This window comes from Bubalus bubalis, chromosome 14, assembly GCF_019923935.1.
Source record: "Bubalus bubalis isolate 160015118507 breed Murrah chromosome 14, NDDB_SH_1, whole genome shotgun sequence".
NCBI classification, from domain to species: Eukaryota; Metazoa; Chordata; class Mammalia; order Artiodactyla; family Bovidae; genus Bubalus; species Bubalus bubalis.
The window spans coordinates 68,733,422-68,746,322 of NC_059170.1; the positions used below are offsets into that span (position 1 = coordinate 68,733,422).

Here is a 12,901-nt window from a genome sequence, read left to right on the forward strand (position 1 = left end):
ATGAGATCAGCATCACTCTAATACCAGAACAAGGCAAAGACATTGCAATAAAAGAAAACTACAGACTAGTATCTCAAGAACACAGATGCAAAAATCCTTTAAAAAAATTAGCAAATGGAATCTAACACCATGTATAAGGAGCATCATATATTTATTATGACCAAATGAGTCTTATTCCACGTATGCAAGGCTGGTTAAACAACAATGTAACCCATCACATCAACAGGATAAAGAATACAAAATCACATGATCATATCAAGAGATTCAGAAAAAGCAATTGACAAAATCCAACACCTATAATGGTAAAAACTCTCAATAAGCTGAAATGGAGGGGACTTACTCAACTTGCTTTATGCTTAGTTGCTCAGTCATGTCCAACTCTCTGTGACTCAATGGACTGCAGCCTGCCAGGCTCCTCTGTCTATGCGAATTCTCCAGGCAAGAATACTGGAGTGGGTTGACATGCCCTCCTCACTAAAGAACATTTAAAAAAAAAAAAAACAACAGGTAATATTATGCAACAGGGAAGAATATTTTGTATTCTCTTATGAGTTATGGCCCTCTCTGGGAACCCTGCCTCCCAGGGTTATGAGCATTATGTTAAAATACCTTTGCTTAGCTCGCAGGAAACATCCTGACCTGGCCCATCTGTGAATGACTACAAGGAGGAAGCAATTAACACCTCTCCTTCAGCGGCTGACGGGAAACAGGAAAACTTTGACTTTAGCCCCACCCCTTTTAGTATAAAAAAGCCTGAATTCTAACTCAAGCAATGGTTCTTTGGGGTCTAAGCCTACTATTTTATCAGTTTTCTGGCTTTCCAAATAAAGTCACTATTTTTTGCCCCAACAATTCCTCACTTGATTATTGGCCTGTCATGTGGCGAGTTGTATGAGCTTGGACTCAGCAACAGGTTTTGGGAAGCCATCCAGGAGTCTTACTGCTTATGGCCAACAGGCTCCGGTTGAGGAATTTTCACACAAAGCCCTAGCAAGCTGCTGGGATTATTTGTCCTGAGGACCTTCCCTTCAAACTTCCCAGAAGCAGCACCCGTTGCCCCAGAGCTTGCCAGCTGGAGCAAAGAATCCCCATTTGGGAGCTACCATGCAGTAGGGTAAGTCACTCCAGTGTGTATAGCTGGAAACTTTATATCCTCTCCATTTGGAGCTTTTTATTAAGAATAAGCCAATCTGTTTTGCATTTGAGTAGGGTACCTTGTTGGAGAGAGCAAAGTGTTATTGGACTTTTACTCAACTTGTGAACCAAATGATGCCAGCATTTGTATGTGTCATTTGTGTGTTTGTCTTGAATTTATATCTTTAAAAATGGGGAATGTTTCAACCAGCCCTAAAGAAAGTCTTCTGCCACACATTTTGGATGAGGGATCTGATTACATCTATGAACCCCTGGGTAAGAGGAAGAAACTATTTTATTGTAGCAAGGTGTGACCACAGTACCTGTTAGGATCTCCCCAGGGGGGTTAGGCAAGGTTACCTCAGGACCCCAAAACCCATAGATTGCTAACCTTGTTGTGTTAATTATCTTCTTTAAGGCCTCCTGTGTCTTTGGTATATGTAAAACCTCAAGACCAAACTTGAATGTTTATTTAGGATTTTCTGTTTGCTCTTTTGAGTTTTTGTTTCATTTTCTTTGGTGCTGTTTCTCCATTTATAGCCAAATTAGCTTTGTGATAATTGAAACATTTACTGATGTCAAATGGAAAAAAGGAATCGGAACAAAACCTGTCTGTTCTTGACCAAGAGTGGGACATTCTGAGGAAGAAGATAAAAGTACCATTTAGTTCCAAAATCATCAAAAGCTACAAAGAGAAATAGAAGTATGTTTTTCCATAAATATTAGCAAAAAGGGGTTAGCTATCTAGACAGGTGACCTTGATTTGTCCCACCTGCCAGAAACCCCCACTTGAATACAACCTCTTGTAACTGATGGGTTTTATATTGTTGTATCTGCTTCATGGCTAAAATTTCTGAATGGGAACTATGAGGTCCCTGTTTCTGTGTTTGTACATGTGTTATACATGAGTGGCATTGCCAAGATTAGTCTGTACAAAAGCTTTATTTCATTGGCTCTGAAGGGTCCCTGTTGCTGCTGCTGCTGCTAAGTCCCTTCAGTCGTGTCCGACTCTGTGCAACCCCAGAGACGGCAGCCCACCAGGCTCCCCCGTCCCTGGGATTCTCCAGGCAAGAACACTGGAGTGGGTTGCCAATTCCTTCTCCAATGCATGAAAGTGAAAAGTGAAAGTAAAGTCGCTCAGTCATGTCTGACTCCTAGTGACCCCATGGACTGCAGCCCACCAAGCTCCTCCGTCCATGGGATTTGCCAGGCAAGGGTCCCTGAAACCCCCCAAATTATTTGTTTTTCTCCATCACAGAGAGGGCACTATTAAACTAACTGGGCTTATTTGTCATATTGAATTTTATGGGAGGCTTTGTCAAATAAGTGGTGATAAAACTTAGATGCTATCATATGGTAAATGTCATTAATACACATTTTATAAATTATATGGAACTCCTAAAATTCTGATATATCCTTGTAAATTATATCAGTCATGATTTTAGTAATTATTTTAAATTGTTACAACAGTAATCAAGTTTCTGTTCAATTGCATTGTAATCCCAGTTGGTTGATAGCAAAGCAAAAAGGCATCCTTACAATGATTAGATGGTTCACTGCTATGTATGGTTTTATGGTGGCTTTTGAATACTCTAACTATTTTGTGAAGAAGCAAGGAAGAATGATAATATGTTATTATGCAAGCATTTGTACTACTATCAAGGAGATAAGAAAAGGAAGGGAATGAAAGTGAGACTATGTGGCTTCAAACCTTAAAAACTCTGGCTGAGCAAGCTGCCCCAGACTCTCTGGACACTTATGCCAGTATGTCCACCCCCTCTACCACCTTCTGTTCTTATTCTGCCCCAGTTTTGGACCCTGGGTTCTAGACTTCCCCTCCTTACAGAACTCAATTAGAAAATCCTCTGTTAGCTCTAGGGCACAGGGACTTGGCCTAATATTGCAATTTGAAGCCTGACAGGGCACCCAGTTTGGGTCAGGAGCCTCTTCCGGGTCAAGGCAAGTTCCCTTCCACCATTATATCAGATGCTGCCTAAATGCAAACAAATTACTGGTTGAGTTTCTCAGATTTGTTTAATTGGAAAGGCTGGGATTAAATGGGGACCCCAGTGAGGGAAGAAGGCCCTTATTAGAGCACTGTTTATTGGTGCATCTTGGCAGAACTTTGAAAAGGGAAACCAAAGCAAGAAAGTCTGAACAGTATTCAAGAAATCCAGCAAAACAAATGAAGACCTTTCTGAATTTCTGGAAAGGATTTATCAGGCCTACACACATCGTACTAATGCAGATCTCAAGGTTCCTGACAATATTAAAATGGTGAATTTGACTTTCAGGCCAAGTACCTCAGATATCAGGAGAAAGTTGCAAAGAATTAGACAGTATATTTGGAATGACCTTTTCTCAATTGGTAGATGTTTCTTTTAAAGTATTCAACAGGGAGCAATAGCAGAAAAAAGAAGATGCAAAGAAAAGTGTCATTTATTTGGCATTGGCTTCCTGGAAGGCAAGTAACTTGAAAACAGCTAAGTCACCATTGGGAAAGGAACAACATGCTTACTGTAAGAAGGAGGAACATTGGAAAACGGGTTGCCCTCTGAGACTGAAGAATAGAGCCTCTAATATGGTAGAAAGGGGAACACTTTGAGGAGGTCCAGGGACTCCCTTGGACATGAGATGCCTAATTCCCGACAAGAGCCCTGAGTAAAACTGACAGTGGAGAGTGAACTGATTAAGTTCTGACAGATCTCCCCCTTAAATTTTACACCAGAACAGCTTGATAACAGAGGCCCACAAGAACATGCTTTAAGCCTCAGATGGCTCTCATGCAAACCCCATAAAAGAAGACCCAGCTCTTTCCTACAAGGTCTTGAGAATAATCCAAAGACCACATCAGACCTCCCCAGATGGGTGTCAACACAGAGGAACCTGCCCTATTGAGGATTGAAAAACAGACTCTATTCAAATGCCTTGACCTGCAAGAAGTTTCAGATAACCTGCTAATGTTTGTGCCGACACTTTTTCAGGGTGTTTTTGTTGTTCTGTTGCTCAGTCATGGCTGACTCTTTGTGACCCCATGGACTGCAGCACACCAGGCTTCCCTGTCCTTCACTATCTCCCAGAATTTCCTCAAACTCATGTCCATTGAGTTGGTGATGCCATCCAACCATCTCATCCTCTGTTGTCTTCTTCTCTTCCCACCCTCAAACCTTCCCAGCATCAGGGTCTTTTCCAATAAGTCAACTCTTCTAATCAGGTGGCCAAAGTATTTTCAGGATGAGTGGAAACAAATCTTACCTGGACAGAAACTTTCTGAAGCAGTTAAAGCCCTCCATTAGGGAAATCATCCCCTGATTTGGATGAAGACATTAAAATTACATTCATCTACGTTCACCTAGAAGGACTCACACCTTCAAAAGAAATGTCACTAAAATATTAAGAGATTAATTTAACTTGGGATAAGGCCTTGCCAGTTGGCCTGCTACAGATCAGTGGCTCCCAGAAGCAGGATTCAATTAGGCCCCTTTAAAATGTTGTATGGTAAAAACCATTACAGGTGTCTTCCCAGGCAGGAGAATGTATAAATGCAAAAAGACCTAGCAGATGCCAAATTACATTAAATCTTTGGGCACTGTGCATGAATGTGTGCATGTTGCTTCAGTCTTGTCTAACTCTTTTGACCCTATGGACTGTTGCCTACCAGGTTCCTCTGTCCATGAGATTCTCCAGGAAATAATACTGGAGTGGATTGCCATTTCCTTCTCCAGGGAATCTTCCAGACCCAAGGATCATGCCCATGTCTCTTATGTATCCTGCGTTGGCAGGCAGTTTCTTCACCACTGTCTCCACCTTGGAAAGACATTTGGGCACTATACTAACCTTTGAACATGGGTTTGCCTACAACAGGTCTGCCTATCCAACTGAAGTAACTCCACTGTAGCCTCAGAAGGGTCAACTGATTTGTTTAATTTTGTCCAAAAAAAAGCACAGGAATTTAGTATATGTATTGGCAACTGAAACAAAAACCTCAAGTTTAGTTACGGATTAGACAGCAAAGTGCTAGGAGGTTTCAAATAGTTGGAACTGGGTTCAAATAGTTGTAGATAAAAAAGGTCTGACTAAAAATTCTAAGGAATATTCATCACATCTTTTCATCAGGGAGTAGCCAGCCAGAGTGGTCTTATCCCTTTTCCCATAAGACTGTAGAATGGGCATTGAAAGTGGGGATCTGTAATGGGGAACAACCTTTTGTATTCTATTATAAAACAATTCAGTCACTAAGGGGATGTTGTCTATAAGCTTAAATTATACATAATGGCCCATCAGTGGGAACCCTGCCTCCCAGGCAATGAGCGTGAAGCTAAAATACCTTTTAAGCTCAGAGAAAATGTAAAGGCCAGCCCCACCTATGAATGACTGCAGGGAGGAAGAAATGAATACATACCCTCTGGAGGCTGACGAAAACCAGAAATGCTTGACTTCATACTCTCCTCTTTTAGTATAAAAGAAGCTTGAATTCTAACTCAGGCAAGATGGCTCTTTGGGGGTAAGAGTCCACCATCTTCTGGGTTTGCTGGCATTATGAATAAAGTTGATATTCCTCCCCCCAGTAACTGATTTCTTGATTTATTGGCCTGTTGTGCAGCAAGCAGTAGGAGCTTGGACAAAGTAACTATTAGACTTAATGGTGAGAAATTTGAAGCTTCCCTACTAAGATTAGGAACAAGGCAAGGATTTTTTTCTTTTACCACTGCTTTTCAACCTCATACTGGAAGTTCTAGCTAATGCATTAAGACAAGAATAGGAAATAAAAGGTATACAAATTGGGAAGACTAAAACTGTCTTTGTTCACATATTACATGATCATCTATATGGAAAATAAAAAAGAACTGACAAAATTCATAACTAATTTACAATTTTAGCAAGTTTGCAAGATTAAAATGCAAAAGTCAATTGTTTTTCTGTATACAAGTAATGAACATGTATATGCTAAAACTAGAAACACATTGCCAATTATACTAGCACCCCTCAAAAAAGGAAATATCTGTGTGCTCAGTCATGTGTGACTCTTTGGGACCCCGTGAACTGTAGCCTGCCAGGCTTCTCTGTCCATGGAATTTTCCAGGCAAGAATACTAAAGTGGGTTGCAATTTCCTACTTCAAGGGATCTTCCCAACCAAGGGATTGTGTCTGAAGCACTGGAAAGTGGATTCTTTACCACTTTGCCACCTGGGAATATTTTGGTATAAACCTAACAAAGTAGGATCTATATGAGGAAAACTACAAAAATGTGAACAAAATATCTAACCACAATTAAAAAAAAAATAAATCCATGTTAGTGGATAAAAAGACAATATTTTCAAGATGTCAGTTCTCCCCAACTTGATCTATAGTCTCAATTCACTCCCAATAAAAATCCCATTATTTTGTGGATATTGATGAACTGATTCTAAAGTTTATATGGTTGGGCAAAAGACAGAGTACTAAATATAATGTTGAAGGAAAAGAACCAAGTTAGGGAACAGATACCACTTGACTACAAGACTTTCTATAAAAGTTACAGTAATCGAGACTGTGGCATATGCAAAGGAAGAAACAAAGAGATCAAGGGAACAGAATAGAGAGTATACACAAAGACAAATGAACACGGCTGCTTGATAAAGGAGCAAAGGCAATACTATAAAGCAAAGGTGATGCTTTTCACAAATGGTACTAGGACAGGTAGACAATGAATCTAGACAAAGACATTACAGTCTTCACAAAATGAACATAAACTAGATCATAGACCTAAATGTAAAACACAAATCTATAAAGCTCCCAGAAGATAACACAGGAAAAAAGCACCTAGTTGTGGTTCTCAAAGTGTGGTTCCTAGACCAATGGCAAGAACATAAACTGAGAAAGAAAGAAAGTGAAATCGCTCAGTCGTGTCTGACTCTTTGTGATCCCATGGACTGCAGCCCACCAGGCTCCTCTGTCCATGGAATTCTCTAGGCAAGAATACTGGAGTGGGTTGTCATTTCCTTAACTTGTTGGAAATGCAAATTCTAGACCTACTGATTGAGAAACTCTTGGTATGGCCCAGGAATCTGAATCTTAATAAGACTTTTACATGATTTGAGCCATGTCAACTTTTGAGAACCACTTTGCAAATCAGAGGATCTCAGGCTTACTTACACATTGGGATTATCTGGGGAGGTTTAAAAAATATTGTTGCCTGGGTCTTAACCACAGAAGTCCTGAATTAATTAGTCCAAGGTGAGGCCAGAGAATTGGGAATTGTACTAGCTCCCCTAGTGATTCTAATGTGCAACCAATGTTAAGAACTGCTGCTCTAAATCATTTATAACTTCACATTATATTTGCCAACTCTGAGTTCCTGGAGCGTTTTTCTTTCCCTAAGGAGCGGTGCCATATGAGTACACAGTGAGGCTACAGTGAATTAAATACTACCTTGTTCTGAGTGGATTTAGATATTAAATGAAATGTGACACTGCATCTCATCATTTCCTTTGGTTTTGTTTATCATACATGATGAGTCTTTGAACTTGAAACTGAATTAATTTAATGCAATGTTTCCTTTTGAATCTATTGGATTTTATGTGCATTGGGGTGACACGCAAAACGAACATCTAAATGTTCTTCCTGTGATCTTTGGGAAAAGCACCAGAGGAGAAAGAGTGTCCACGGTACATTAACCACGTAAAGTGAGTTTAATCAGATGGAATTGATTTGTTTAAGTTACACTTACATGTACAAGAAGAAATGTCCTAGATTAAATAAATTCAGTACTAAAACTGCATTCACGCTCCATACCTAACCAATTTTATCACCATATACGCTACCAGTTAGATGCTACCTGGGAAGGAAAATGGGATTCTTCAGCTAGCAAATGAAGAGAGTAAGAAGTAACTTCTTCACGGTTTCAGTGGGGAGCATATGTTAAGACCCTTTCTCTTCATTATGCCAGACATGGATTAGAAGCGCTCCCAACTCGTTTTGTAATGGACAAGGAATCGCTTTCTCCTTAGGCTGTCAAGTGTTTCACTCTTATTTTTGTAAAACAAACATCAGCCTCTTTTGATTACCAATCTCATTTTACATGTGGAGAAAGTTTAATGGGGACTATCATCTGTAAGTCCATCTTGACAGTGGAAGAAGCTGCTTTGAAACTGGGTTTCCTTGTGCTTTTGAGGTAAGAGGATTCTAGAATATTCAAACCCAAGTAACAGCATTTAACCATTGGAAGTAAGTTGGATATAAACACGGTAATATAGAGCAAAACTAGATTGACAACCAGGGGGTCTTGACTTGCAGAGACCTATGGTGTGAGATAACTAGGCCAGCAGCAAGGATATGACTTGATTTTTATAACATTGACAAGAGATCAAGAGCAAGGAAACAGAAGGCAGATGTCAACTGCTGCTATGGAAAATCACAACACCTTCCTTCCATTCCAGACCTAAGCAAATTCACAGACCCAGAGCCCATCTATTGGAAGTGAATCTGGCCCCCAACAGAAGTGCCACATTTCTGAAATATCACAGAAAGTATACATGGTTACAGGTGCACATTTCTCAGTCTTCTAAGGCCATTTAATAGCATATACTCAGGAAAGGGGGATACCAAGATCATTTGAGCCTTGTTGGATAGATGATCTAAACTGACACTGATACAAAATGTCATCATGGTCCTCCTCATGAGAAATGCCAGACTGGATGAGTTACAAGCTGGAATCAAGATAGGCAGGAGAAACATCAACAGCGTCAGATATGCTGGTGATACCACTCAAATGGCGGAAAGCAAAGAGGAACTAAAGAGCTTCTCAGTGAGGATGAACAAGGAGAGTGAAAGAGGTGGCTTAAAACTAAATATTAAAACTAAGATAATGGCATCAGGACCCATCACTTCATGGCAAATAGAAGAGGAAAAGGTGGAAGTAGTGACAGATTTCCTCTTCTTGGGCTCTAAAATCAATGCAGAGGGCGACTGCAGCCATGAGATCAGAAGATGTTTGCTTCTTGAAAAGAAAGCTATGACAAACCTAGACAGTGTGTTGAAAAGCAGAGACATTACTCTGCTGACAAAGGTCCATGCAGTCAAGGCTATGGTCTTCCCAGTGGTCATATACAGTTGTGTGAGTTAGAGTGTAAAGAATGCAGAACACCAAAGAATTGATACCTTGGAACTGTGGTGCTGGAGAAGACTCCTGAAAGTCCCTTGAACAACAGGGAGATCAAACCAGTCAATCTTAAGGGAAATCAACCCTGAATACTCTTTGGAAGGACTGATACAGAAGCTCCAGTATTCTGGTTGTCTAATGCAAACAGCTGACTCATTGGAAAAGACCCTGATGCTGGGAAAGACTGAGGGCAGAAGGAGAAGAGAGCATCAGAGAATGAGATGGCTGGATGGCATCACCAATGCAATGGACATGAACTTGGGCAAACTTCGGGAGATGGTGATGCACAGGGAGGCCTGGTGTGCTGTAGTCCATGGGGTCACAAAGAGTTGGACATGACTGGGCGACTGAACAACAGCAACACCCTTATAGTCAAAGTATGTAGGGATGGTGTTCCCCGTCACAAAAATTTAATTCACTGATATTGCCCTGCCATAAACAATTGTGTATGATCACATAAAATTAACCAATCATACTTATCCAAAAAAGTTGCCATGTCAAATGTATTTTTTCCAGGATGGATAAATACAGCCTTTAGAACTTGCTGTGTGGCTATTCATCCTGATGGGAATGTAAGGTGCAGTCACTATGGAAAACTCTGTGGAGGTACCTTAAAAATTAAAAACAGCACTACCATTTGATCCAGCAATTCCACTTCTGGGTATGATTTGAAGACAAAAACACTAACTTGAAATGATATTTGCACACACATATTTGTTTCAGCATCATTCACAACAGCCAAGACAAAGAAACAATGCAAGTGTCCATTGCTGGATGAATGGATAAAGAGAATGTGATATTATGTAATCAATGGAATATTACTCAGCCATAATAAAGCGTGAAATCTGGCACTTGCATCAACATGGATGTACCCTGAGAGCATTATCCAAGTGCAATAAGATAGACAAAGACAGACAAATACCATATGATCTCACTTATATGTGGAATCTTACAAAAAAAAAATAGCAAGCACACAGATAAAGAGAACAGACTGACAGACTGGTGGTTGCTAGAGGCAGGGGGTGGTAGGGGTTGGAAATAGATGAAGGTAGTCAAAAGGTACAGACTTCCTGATATACGATAACTCAGGGATGTAACATACAGCATGGTGACTATAGTTAATAAGACAGTATTTTTAATGTGAAAGTCACTAAGAAAATAGATCTGAAGTGGCCTCAGTTCAGTTCAGTTCAGTCGCTCAGTTGTGTCCGACTCTGAAACCCCATGAATCGCAGCATGCCAGGCCTCCCTGTCCATCACCAACTCCCAGAGTTCACTCAGACTCACGTCCATCAAGTCAGTGATACCATCCAGCCATCTCATCCTCTGTCGTCCCCTTCTCCTCCTGCCCCCAATCCCTCCCAGCATCAGAGTCCTTTCCAATGAGTCAACTCTTCGCATGAGGTGGCCAAAGTACTGGAGTTTCAGCTTTAGCATCATTCCTTCCAAAGAAATCCCAGGTCTGATCTCCTTCAGAATGGACTGGTTGGATCCCTTGAGTCTCCAATGGACTCTCAAGAGTCTTCTCCAGCACCACAGTTCAAAAGCATCAATTCTTTGGTGCTCGGCCTTCTTCACAGTCCAACTCTCACATCCATACATGACCACAGGAAAAACCATAGCCTTGACTAGATGGACCTTTGTTGGCAAAGTAATATCTCTGCTTTTGAATATGCTATCTAGGTTGGTCATAACTTTCCTTCCAAGGAGTAAGTGTTTTTTAATTTCATCACACCAAAAAATTTGTTGGGTAACTATCTGTGGTGGCAGATGTTAACCAGATTTATTGTGAACACTGCTCAATATATACAAATACTGAATCACTATGCTGTACACCTGAAACTAATGTTATATGTCAATTACATATAGAGAGAAGAATGTATTTGTGATGAAAAGAATAGCTCATACTATCAGGTAGATTTAATTAGCTAGGAGGTAAGAAGATACAACATGAATTCATTAACTGGATGGCATAAAATCCAAGGAGACCATGGTGGGAATGGGAAATTGAAAGAGGGTATACAGAAATCCCTAAATAGAGAGCTGTCATAGCTCAGTCAGTAAAGAATCTGCCTGCAGTGCAGGAGACTTGAGTTCAATCTCTGGGTCAGGAAGATCCCCTGGAGAAGGAAATAGCAACCCTTTCCAGTATTCTTGCCTGGAAAATCCCATTGACAGAAGAACCTGGTGGGCAACACTCCATGGGGTCGCAAGAGTCAGACACGATTTAGCGACTAAACTACCACCATGCAGAAATACACTCTTGAAAGGGAAATTCCTGTCATTCTTTATCTACTCTCTTCATGTAACAGTGTATGAGATCTCACTCCATGCATGGGGAAAGACAGAAAAAAAAAATGTAAGGAAGAAGGCTGGAAGGATGCCTAAGGCTACTCCAGCTGGACCAAACCACATTTTCACAGGCAAGAATGTTTAACAAGATCCTCTAAAATATCTTCCACAATCAACAAGCACTTTAGGAAAAGGTAGTAATGAGGTTAATTTTTGGATTTCGTATATTAGATTCTACTGATACATACCTGATACTTTTAACCAGTTTATATGACCACTGATTTTGATTTTTTTTTCTTAGAGATAAAAATGCTGAGAATCAGCTGTCCTTTGGCCAAGACACTGTGGGAGTCCAGCACTGTGTGGTAAATGACAAACATTCCCAGATGGGTTTAGTCACCTGCAGCCTGGATGTCAGCACAGCTGACCATTTATGAACCAGTGGGGGTTTGTTACAAGTCTGTTTATCTTTCAGTAGAACCACCTGCCTGGAGTTGAATTGTCTGAGCTATAAATAGAGAAACAGTACCCAGGATAGTTTCACAATTAAAAAGAAGAAGAACATTAGATGGGGTGGAGGGAGCACAAATTCCATTTCACTGCCTTGTAGGAACCTGAGTAGGGCTTTGGGAATTTTTATCCAGTCAACTGTGTGACTGGGAAAGAAAATAACAATACCAGCATATTTAAAGATGTGAAATCTGCTGCAAGTCATTTTATAATCTCTCGTGGTCAGGGAAAGAACCCATGGTGGGATATTAGCCTTGTCAACCCTAATAACAGATACACAGTAAAGCAAACCATTGTAGTAACTTCCTGAGGTGACTGGCAGGTGGAACATAACCAGTTCTGCAAAAACTAGCTCGGGTACAGGTCACAGAATTCATAATTTTTAAAAAGTTATGCATTATATTAAAATTATATTATTGAAAGGGACAAAGATGTCTCAATCAGTGTACATTTCTCTAATAATGACCAAACTCTTGGCCTCATTGTTCCTGAAATATGCAGGAGGCTACCCTCACAATACTTTGGCTGCCTGATGTGAAGAACTGACTCATTGGAAAAGATCCTGCTGCTAGGATAGATTGAAGACAGGAGGCGAAGGGGATGACAGAAGATGAGATGGTTGGATGGCATCAGCAACTCGATGGACGTTAGTTTGAGCAAGCTCTGGGAGTTGGTGATGGACAGGGAGGCCTGGTGTGCTGCAGTCCATGGGGTCTCAAAGAGTTGGACACAACTAAGCGACTGGACTGAACTGAACCCTCACAATATCATGATGTAATTGAAATGAAAGATCAGGAATTTTAAATTAAATCTGCTTTACCAATG

The 12,901-nt window shown here is 40.5% G+C and overlaps 1 long non-coding RNA gene across 1 annotated transcript; it reads left to right on the forward strand.

Moving 5' to 3' along the window:
* Window positions 1-775: 775 nt before the first annotated feature.
* LOC123329274 lies at window positions 776-12,654 on the forward strand. The gene is made up of 3 exons (XR_006544665.2): window positions 776-1,114; window positions 11,868-11,931; window positions 12,578-12,654. It is a non-coding gene; the product is annotated as an uncharacterized LOC123329274 (long non-coding RNA).
* Window positions 12,655-12,901: the final 247 nt, after the last annotated feature.